Raw genomic sequence first — 8,813 nt, forward strand, 5'->3', positions numbered from 1 at the left:
TTTCCCTCTCGGTGCTCTACTGAATACTCAAAAATGGAAGACTAGAGGATAACTTGATTGATTGAGCGTGGCTTTTCTTCAAGTGTAAATCTAAGTTCGAGCAATTTACAATGTAGGTGCTAATACTTCAAATCATTATCTGAAAAACTAAGAATAAAACCAGTTTTCTAAACATTAAAGGAAATAACTTGAAATTCAGTACTATGTGTATTGCCCAAGCTTCCCTTCTGAAAAGGTGGTATGTGGTTTATGTTAACTTCTGTTAAAATATTTCCTTTTGACTAATTTGTTTCAAAATTTGAATCCTGATTTGATTATTTTGTTCAAAAAAAAAATTCAAATTTTATGCCTTCTTAAGGTTTGTGCTTGAAACTTAATGGGCATATCTTTATTAAAACAACAGCCAGGTATGTCTTTTAGAGGACTCTTCATACTCATATTGCTTTAAGAGACTTCAAATTCCTTGGGCACAATGTAGACTCTGCAACACAGGATTTTTATTTTTATTTTTTTTTTTTTAGCAAAAATTCAGACTTGTCCTGTAGGTTGGGTTCCAAATGGTTTCTGGAGAGCACTCAGTCTTCTGCAGTTTGATCTCTTGCAGGAAGAAGTGCATACAAAAAATAAGTGCTTCTGAAATGTCTTTTTTTTTTTTTTGTATATTGGGAACTTTTGTTTGGATCACTATTTAAAAAAAAATCCTTTGCTGTAGAGAGTAGTTCACTTTAAATTCCTTTTGCTTGCCATTCTCTAAATGTTTTTTTGTAGCTAGAACTTTGTGCCTTAATTGACACCATTCCTTCAAGAGTAATGACTTTGCCCTATTTTCTGTTTTCCCTGTTACTGTAATTGCCGTGACTCATCTCCTGCTCTGGGGGGGAGCCCTCAGTTCATTTGTTCACTTTCTGAACACAAATGCAAGCAGATGTTATTAGAGGCAGTGGAAAATGTTGAAAGTCACTCCAGTTTTTGCACTTTCCCCCGTAATTATGCTGTAACTGGCTGTTTGTGACAATTTCATTGAGAATAGCACATTGTGAACAAAAAAATATTACTCTGGTACTAACCAGCTAAAAGCATGTTTGGGAGGAAAAAGACTTCAAGAAGCAGTAATTACTGTCTGATTTATTGGTAGCTGATTGATCACCTGAGCAAAACTTCCTTCACTTCAAACTGTGATGATGCTGGCTGCAGAGAAATGAGCCTGATTAGGGTTTGTACTTGTTCCGGAGATCAGTGTTGATGTTTCCTCCTTCCCTACAAAACCAGGTAAATTCCATGAAATGTGAAGTAGGGGTAGCTGGGAATGCCATACTGTGGTAGTGCAATAATTTTTCTTTTTAAGCAGGATAGTTAAACCCAGTGGTTAAACTGGGTGGTTAGGGGGGGTTAAATCCCCACCTAACGATGGGATTTGACTTGCCAGAAGGCAGTCATGAATGAAACTCGGACACTTTCCACTTTTCCAAGAACTTCCCCCTCCCTTTTTTTTTTCTTCTGTTTCTCAGAATTTGGATGGAGTCCGTAGAATCCTGTTGTTGGACAGACTGGGGGTGTGTGTGTGAGCTTTCTGCATTGCATTTCACTTGAGCCACACATGCTGGTGTCCTGTCATTTGGCCATTTGTCTATATTTGTATATGGGACTGAAGGAAACGCCCTTCATTTGTGGTGGCCTGTCCTTTGGAACCAAGGGGTCATTAGGTCAAAACCAGACGAAATTACACTCCTACGCCGGAAAACACTCAGTAATGTTGTTTTTGGAAGGAAAAACGAGATTTGAAGTGCGTAGACTTGCCAGGTTTTTTTCCCCTTCCCACTCTTTCTGCACCTTTCCTCTGCCGATTCCGATCCCGTGCTCTGTTCCATTGTGCCCCCCGCGGCTCGGCCGCTCCCCCTGTGCCTCTCCCACAGCAGCCCCCGCTCCGCCGGTGACTGGCGGGGAGCCCAGCCCGCGTGGACGGACGCATTCAAGGTGAATTGGTGCATGTGTGCGTCGGCTCGTGCTCCTCTCGGGTTGTTGCCAGCTACTGGCCCTTGCAGGTTCAGTCTCCCCGTGCACTCTTCCAGTGCTCGGGCAGCGTTGCCTGGTTTAGATCTGACAATACCCTGGGAGGTTACTTGACGCACGGGCAAGTGAAGACACTTCCCCGGGTGTCTGGATGAGAACAGAGTAAATTCTGCCGTGGGGAAAAAGGCGGTGAGTGTCCATGCTGCGTGTGAGAGCTTTGACATTTCATCTGCCTGTGCTGCAGTCTGCTTGGTATCAAAAGTCCACCTGGAAATGTTAGTAGAGGTTTCTGAGAGTTACTGATACCTGCTAATCTGTGCTCCTGCCTTCCACCTGAGGGATTTCTTTTTTATAGTAGTAAACTTAAAACACTGAAAGTCATCCTCATAAAGTAATTGTGCGTTAAAAGCCCGGGACAAAGTCTTTGCTCTGGCAATTTAGAAATTCAGCCTGAATCTTAGGCAAAGGATTTCCTCATGTACAATACAAAACCAAAGCTATTGCGCAAGTGCTGGGTTTATTTTGGGCTTTTGTTCATAGTTCGCTAAACAGCCGCCCCTTCATTTCCTTAGGGGCACTGGAGCGCAGCTCCCGCTCTTGGAGGAGCGGTGACCTAAGGAGCAGGAGGGGGCTGAAGGATAAATGTGCTTGTTCATTCTGGGGAAAACGGTCTGTAAGGAGAGGCAAGCCTGATCAAATCACAATTTTGAATTTCAGATTAAATGCTGCTCCAAATCCAATTCATTGAAGATGTGGCTCTGCTCTCGCCACTTCCTTACGCACCTGTCACGCACTCGTTTATCACTCATTCTTTAATTGCTTCTTTTTTTTTTTTTTTATCAGTATGCTGAGCACTCAGGGAAACTCAAGGTGTGAAGTCTCACAGGATGCATAGGGTGCCTTCTGCACGCTACAGCGATGGCTACGCGGAGTATTAGTTCTCTGCAAGTTCCAGGAGAAGGCTGGAAACGGGTAAAGTGTTAACAGACATCGTTCAGTACCCGTGAACGCCTCGAAAAAGCCCTGCAGAGTAAGCATTTGTGAGTCAGCCTACTGTGGTTTTTAAAAAAGTTATTTTGGTGCTCTAATTCATTTGGCTGTGCTCCTTTTGGATGAGAATAAAGGCAAGCTGCTCTCTTGAGCAAGGGACCAGAGTTCTTTGGCATATATACAGGGGAAGAAAGGCTGAAACAACACTTTTGGTTTTAAATTAAGCAGTGCTGCATGTTTGAGCCTTTTAAAACCGGTGCCGTGGCTTAAAAGCTTTATTGTTTAAGATGGGTTGAACTACAGCTCCTGATCTCCTCATTGCTCTATGGTGAACAGAACTGCTTTTAGATGAAGATTAAACTGATTGCTGCTAGTGTATAAAACATTAATCACTAATAGTATACCTAAATATTATGTATAACTTAAGTAGCCAACGTACGGGAAATGTAGGAAACCAGGTTAGGTGTAACGGCTTTTAGAGTAGGAGGGCTCTGTAGCACTGGAACAGGTTAACTAGCGAGGCTGCAGGATTGGTCTGGAAGTTTTGGTCTTGGAATTTTTTAGGGCTGGGCTAGAAAAAGCCACAGCTGAGCTGGCACCGGTGACGCTTCAGGAGGAGAGCGAGGTCCCTTCCAGCTGACGTTTGTGTTTAAAACAGCATCTTACTGGGTTCTGGTACCCGACACTCGGGACTGGTGGTTATCCCCTTGGCTGGGCCATCAGATGGCTGTGAAGCTGTAGAGACTGTGGTTTAGCAAAACATCAACTAGAAAGAAGTGGGGGGTGTATGTGTTCCTATAGCTTCAAACCAGCATCGGTTCGCTTTTGCTGGCCTGGCCAACGGCTGCGTCGTCCCAGACTACACTGCCCTGGGGCTGGCGGTGGAAGAGGAGCCGCGTGGCTGGGGCGAGTACCCCAGATGAAAACTGGCAGCAGGGGCTGCTGCTGAGAAGGCTGTCGCTGTCTGTTTTGCAGATGTGATTGATTGCATAGGGTTGTATAAATCAAACTAAACCTCTGCTATTTCGTCCTTTTGTTGACTTCTGTATACATCTTCCTCATCAGAGTTCCCCCAGACAAAACTGGGTTTTCTGGAGGGATTGGGTTTTTGGAGGTGGTTTTGGTTTTTTTTTATTTTCATTAAATATATAACTGTTTTCTGGATTATGCATTTAAAGCTGAACTGTCAAAGGAGTGTACTGTTTGAACTGATAATTTCATGATCAATTGGGCTGAAAGGCTTTAGCCTGGCTCCCAAATGCCTTTATTTTTCAGGAGTTTGAAAAAACACCCGCCACCACCCTGCCTAATCATAAAACTTGCTGGGAAAACCCCTTCTTTATCACAGCGGTCAGTGACCATGGCTCTCTTCTGCCTCCTTATTTTATAAAGAAAAAGTGTGTGTGTGGGGGCAGCCTGGAGGAGCCTTGTCTGAGAGGATCCTAGGGCGTTCATTCCACGCTTGACCCACTTTGCAGGCAGCTTCGCTCCTTTTCCTCCTCCACATTTGTCCTGGGGGAAGAGGAACAGAGCCCACTGCTGCTGGGGCGGGGACCCCTGCCCAGGAGAGGGGTGCCATGGCTCCGGGGGAGCCTGTTCTCCTTTCTTTCCCCTCTCAAAGAAAGACTGGTGATGGGTTCTGCGTCATGCCTGGTCAGGAGTGTAGCTTTAGCTCAGCCATCTCAAAACAGCGCTGGGCTGCTCCTTTTTCCCTGCAATCTCTTTTTTAAAAGGCTTTGAATTAGCCTGACTTCTGAAACACGCTATATTTATTCCCATGGACTTTGAAACCTCAAACCAACTGCTCTTTATCACCTGTGGCATCAGAACCAGCCCAGAATCTGCTTTTGGGACTTTGAACAGCTCTTAGGTTGCAGATTGGTGCCATGCAACCCTTTAAAGCCAACCTAGTTCACGTACTGTCACGCTTGGCTATCAAAGATACTCACAGTTGCATGCACTGCCACATAAAGGAGTTTTTAGGACCATTTAAAGCAAATCTACTCTTTCCGTTCAGCTCACGGAATAAAGAGGAGCCCACCTCCTCAGGGACGAGCCCCGGTGCCAGCACATGGCTGCGTCCTGCATGTCCCCCGCTGTGGCTGGTATGCTGTGACCCAGGGGGGCCAGGGAGCTGCTCCCCCGGCCCCCAGGCTCAGATGGGCTCCATCTGTAATCCAGCAGCCCTCAGCAGGCTGGAGATGGGTGACCCTCACCCGGCAGCAGCTCCCTCAGCATGAAGGCAGCCACAGCAATACAGGATCAGAGCTTGGCTCCTTCCGAGCCATCCCAACGGCTTCAAAGGATGCTAGGGCACAAGTGATACAAAACTCGGTCTCTTCCAGTATGTGGAGGTGGAGTGAGGATGAGGTGAGGAAGTAGATGCTGCAAATATGCTTGAGGTAGGTGTTTCTATTCTTAATCTTTTTTTTTTCCCCCCCCTCTTATCTTTAGTCTTCTAAACTATCTTGAATCCATGTAGTTATGTAAGGGGAACATGAGTGTTTATTAGAGGAAGAAATGGAAGCTGATAAAAAAAACCCCAACCAGATAGTGTCTGCTTGACAGGATTTGGTTACCGAGTTTTGTCGGTCTGTCAGTGCATGCTGGTTTTGGCTGGGGTAGAGTTAATTTTCTCCATAGTAGCTGGCATGGGGCTGTGTTTTGGATTTGTGTTGGAAACTGGGTTGATAACCCCGGGATGTGTTTGTTGCTGCTGAGCAGGGCTTTCACAGAGCCAAGGCCATTTCTGCTGCTCACCCCACCCCATCAGCAAGAGGCTGGGGTGGGGGGACACGTCCGGGACAGCTGACCCCAGGGGTGTCCCACGCTGTATGACATCATGCTCAGCGCATAAAGCTGGGGGAAGAAGGGAGTGGGGGTGGGGTGGGGTGTTGGGAGTGATGGCGTTTGTCTGCTCGAGTCACTGTCACGTGTGATGGAGCTCTTGTCCTGGGGATGGCTGAGCACCCGCCTGCTGGTGGGAAGCAGGGAATGAGTTCCTTGGTTTGCCTTGCTTGCATGGCTTTTGTTTTACCTATTGACCTGTCTTTATCTCACCCCATGAGTTTTCACACTTTTACCCTTCTGATTCTCTTCCCCCATCCCAGAGGGGGGGAGTGAGCGGCTGGGGGGGCTGAGCTGCTGGCCAGGGTTAAACCACGGCACAGGGCTAAGGGGATTCTCATCCAGCTGGCGGGCTCCGCCGCCCACTGTCTTGCTTTGCTGGGGTACAACTTGGATGAAAAGTGACACCTTCTCAAGGGTGCTCCTGTAATACAAGTTTTGATGGAAGTGGAAATGCAGTAATTGGCTTTTTCCAGAGCTGTACTGGGAACAAAAGTTTTAATCTGCTGCTGCATTGTTGCAAGATTGCTTTAAACAGCAGTCGCTCAGGCCTTTGAGCTCAGCAATGTCTTTCTACCATCCACCTCACATGAATAATTCTGATGTTTCCTCTTTTTACACTGATCCAGCCAGTTCTATTTTTTTTCCTTTGTTGATGTGGCTGTTTGTTTTAAAAAAATATTCCCCATCTCTTGTATTCCTGAAAAAAAAAAAAAAGGGATTTTGCTGCCAATTTCATCTTCCCCTACACGTAGGTTAGGCTCTTGTACAGATTCGATGGTCACACCTTACTTTCCAGTAAATCCTACCAGGGCGGCTGCGCTCCCGGGAGCCTTGAGCCCAGCCCTTGCCAGCCCCGCCATCCCTGCGGTTCAGGGAATCCAGGCTGAGTTCTGTGAAGTTTCCCAGCTTGTTGATGGAGCAAAGTGGGGAGATCTCAAGCCTGGTTCTCACTAGGCTTTGACAATCCCACGTCACGCTTGCGGTATTGAAAAACAATTGGTGTGTTATCACCACAGGCTCTAAAATCACTACCAGTAGCAAAAAAAAATCCCAAACCCACCAGTTTCTCTGGAACAGTGGAAAATGTGAGGTGTTTGGATGGGCAGGGGGCACAGTAATTTTTGAGAGAAATAGCCAGGAAGAGAATCCAAGGCTGCGGAGCAGATGCAGCGCCGTGCCCAGGGGGCTGCTGTCTAGTGTTCAGCGTGTTAAGCCCCCTTCATCTGCGGCCGTGTCGCTGCTCAGCTGGCTTCGCCCGCAGCCCAGTGATGCTGCACGTATGTAGGTCAGAGCTCTTCTGGATCTGGTAAGCGTTAAATCAAGCTTGCACTGATCCTGGTTGCTGCAATCTTTTCAGGTATTTGCTTTAGTGTTAAGCTTCTCCCTTCCTCCTCTGGGTTCTCAGTGGTAAAAGGCCCTTAATTGTAATTTATCTGTGGCTGATACGTGGTGCAATTATCTTTACGGCTCAGGGTGGCAATGCTTAGGTTTAGGATTATTTGCATTGCAACAATTGCCTATGTGTATAACAATTGAAATGGGGAAACCCATTTTTTTTTTTTTTTTTTTTTTTGAAAAATCTTGTTCTTTGCCTTGCAGCTTTGGTGAAGGACGGGTCTTTTGTGTTATTAATACTGACTTACTCACAGGACTTTGGCTATCAACGCTGCAGCAGCTGCTTTTTCATGACCGATAACAGAAAGCATCTGGACGAGCTGGGGAGGTTCATTGTACGATATGTAGGGCACAGTGGGAGGTGGCTGTCGTGTGATTATGGAATATCTGTGACAGCCATCTGCCACTCTTTTTGGGCGTGGGGTGTTTTTGTTGTTTTAACTTTCCCATACTCCTAATTTGACAGCTAAATCCAAAGTCCACTGTGTACTGCATTTTCTCCTTTAGAAAGCTGTAGCGAGCTGTATCAAGCTCATCAGTAGCACCACTTAGAACGAAAATTCCTACACAGATCATAATTAAGCATGGAACTTAGCTTTCTGCCCATTCCTAGATTTTATTAGGTTTGTCTTGTGCAGAGCAAACCCCCTCCCCCCTCTGGTGAGCCTGATTTGCAGTCTGAGAGCTCGCGCTGATTGTGAGCCAAATCAGAAACCTTGGTCTTTGGCAGTGGTCGGGAAAGGGGATTTAGGATTTGCAGATATGTTTTCCACAGACTATGTTCTGCCATCATCTGATCCAAGGAGTTTTAATATAAATAAACCCCAGAACATTTAGGGAAAATAAAGGCAGTGTTGTTTCTTTTTTTTTTTAGCACAGTGAATGTGATCCTCTGCATTGGAGTACAAGATGGAGCGACAGAGGAGGAAAGAGGTAAACGTGATGATGGTACAGTCAAAAGTTCACATTAGGCATGGTTTGGAGGCTTCACACACACATATATATGTGAGATAGATATATAAAAAAAATAAGCTGTTCACCATTCATCAGGAATTAATTATCTGGTTACTAATACCAGGATCTTTGAGGAACCTCTCTTAGCATCAAATTCTAATGTAAAAGCATTACCTGGCATTTTCAGATGTTCACTCAACGATATGGGGTGAAGCGGGCTCCACAGTAATTCAGGCTGGAAGGGGCCACGGATGGTGCTCTGGGTCGCGCTCTGAATTTAGATCCATCTTCAAAGTCTGATCAGGTTGCTCAGAGTCATCTTCAAGCATGGTGTCACTAACGTGCTGCTCAGCATCCTAAAGCTGATTCCCAAGTCAGGCAGTTGTCACCAACGGTGCTTTGGAATTTATGTAGAAACCAATTTAAGCGATATGACCCGATGTAGAGTAGCCTGTCACCTGAGCTCTAAGAGATTCATTCTGGCTGAGTGTCTGTATTGGAATCTTCCAACTCTCCGGAGAGTCAGCCCTAACCAACAGACTACTTCAATATTAAAATACTTCTAATATTTGCAGTGTTACTGGTTATGTCACTCGGGTAGAAAACTAGGGAAA

Source organism: Egretta garzetta, unplaced genomic scaffold (genome assembly GCF_000687185.1).
Source record: "Egretta garzetta isolate BGI_Z169 unplaced genomic scaffold, ASM68718v1 scaffold439, whole genome shotgun sequence".
Lineage (NCBI taxonomy): Eukaryota > Metazoa > Chordata > Aves > Pelecaniformes > Ardeidae > Egretta > Egretta garzetta.